Source organism: Peromyscus eremicus, chromosome 4, assembly GCF_949786415.1.
Source record: "Peromyscus eremicus chromosome 4, PerEre_H2_v1, whole genome shotgun sequence".
Classification (NCBI taxonomy): domain Eukaryota; kingdom Metazoa; phylum Chordata; class Mammalia; order Rodentia; family Cricetidae; genus Peromyscus; species Peromyscus eremicus.
This window is the reverse complement of record NC_081419.1, coordinates 81,486,198-81,488,286: the sequence shown is the minus strand read 5'-3', so window position 1 is coordinate 81,488,286 and position 2,089 is coordinate 81,486,198. Positions and strand designations below refer to the sequence as shown.

The window sequence follows — 2,089 nt, the reverse complement described above, 5'->3', positions numbered from 1 at the left end:
ACTTGGTGGGGAACAGCTTACATGGCCTAGTGTGGGGTTAGGTGCTTTTGTTCAGATATCATGTGGCTGTAGCAGGAGGGAGGCAGAACTGCAGGCTCACTTAAGCAGAGGGAAGGGCTTGGTGAGCATCTAGCCTGTCTTGTTAAATAATGTAAGGTTAAGTACCAGTCATCCTAATCTGATTATTAAACAAGATTTCAGACATTTAGAAATAGTCTTTTGATGTTTTTGGTGAAGAGCAATATTTTTTAAATGGAAAATTCTCACTAAAGAACACTAATATAAAATACATTTCTGTAAGGAAGAAACAAAATGCCAATGGCAAAATCTATAACTATGTTAGTTTGGGGCCACTGTTTAACTGGATGAAAGTGTGTCTGTATCGATAAGGAGCTTCATACTCCTGGAGCATCATCAAAATTTGCACAGGTCTTAACCAATTTTCTTCAGAATGAGAAGATTTAGACTACTGGTTTAGTTTACAGAATGAAGCCAAAAAGAAATTTTCTAGCTTAAAGAGTGAGAAAAAGAAGCATCCTGACTTTTTTTTTCCTCTTCCAGGGATGATGCTTAGAAGCACTCAGAATGGTTCAGTGTTTGACATACCATCATTGGTTTCCCTACAATACAGTCTCTAACAAAATTAGGCTATCTCCTCTGGCAACAAGATTGTTTACCTCTATACCGAGAAGGTTGAGAAAGCACCTAAATGCACATGTGGTGTGTGCCCAGGTAGGTTTGAGGGGTTTGTGCTGTGAGACCGAAAGTCCTTATGAGATTGTCTAGGACAAAGAAGCGTGTCAGCAGGGCCTATGGTGGGTCCCTGATTGCCAAGTGTGTCCGTGACAGGATCAAGCAAGCTTTCCTTATTGAGAAGAAGAAAATTGTTGTGAAATTGTTGAAGTCACAAGCACAGAGTCAGAAAGCAAAAGAAGTACACAGCTTTTTAAAATAATAAAGGTCAAGGCTTTGTCTGTTAAAAAAAAAAGAAGCATCCTAGAAGAGAAAATTCAAATACATGTCAAAAATTCAAATACAATTTCTTTAACTAATCATTCAATACATTTTAAAAACATAACAGCACATTTAACACATTAATACCATCTGCCTAGCAGTGAAGCCAGGGAAAGGAGACCCTTAGAGATGGGAGTGTAATGAGGAGCCTTTACATTTTCCTTTTCTTAGATAAACAGCATTGCTGGTGGAACTGGCACTGGTTTCCATGAGAACACTCACAGTGTTCTCCTTAAGGGACGGAGCAGGGAGGTGACTCAGTAAGCATCTGCCACACAAGCGTGAGGACCTGAGTTGGGACTCCTCAGAACCCAGGTGACGCTGGGGTGGAGGTGGGCAGTGGTGCGCATCTGTGACCCCAGTGCTCCCAAGGAGAGATGGGTGGTGGGCACAGGGGAATTCCCGGAAGCTGGGACACCCAGGCCAGCTAGGCTGGCGACCAAGAAGCACTGCCTCAGACAAGGTCAAAAGTCAGGACCTGATATTGTCCTTGTGTTTGCCTCAGTACACACAGTACCTCCCCCCATTCAAAGATAACTTATTTATTTATTGTAATTTTCCTGAAGAAAGCACAAAGCCTGATGGTCTTTCCAGCCTTTCTAGTTTTAGGATGTCCATGCTAATTGATGCTAATGTAGATAACGGGCCAGAAAGCACAGACGAGTGAAGCGTGCACAGCAACCAGTTTAACACCAGAAACTCCAAGAGAACAAGATTAACATTGTCTGCATCTACACTCTTCAAAGAAGACCACAGTCCCGCTGTTTCTATCCCTGCACCCCCCTCATCCTCCCCCCTCATTCCCCCCTCCCCCCCCCCCGCCCGTCCCCACCGCCCTGTTTTCCTAGTATGGAATTCCTCAGCTCCCAGCGGAGTCTCATGGAGATGCAGCACACTGTTTGACTTGGCACTGTTCACCACCCTGGCAGACGATCAAATAGAGGGCACAGGAGTGCAGGGAAAGCTGTAAGAAACGGTCTTCGCTGTTGCCCTGACTGCCTTCAGGAACTGAAATCTCAATGGTGAGTGTCAAGAAGCCATGGATCCTACCCCAGTACACACAACTCCAATGTAG

At 44.2% G+C, this 2,089-nt stretch overlaps 1 pseudogene; it reads left to right on the top strand.

Annotated features, from left to right (window-relative positions):
* Window positions 1-585: 585 nt before the first annotated feature.
* Window positions 586-955, top strand: LOC131907834 (large ribosomal subunit protein eL34-like; annotated as a pseudogene).
* Window positions 956-2,089: the final 1,134 nt, after the last annotated feature.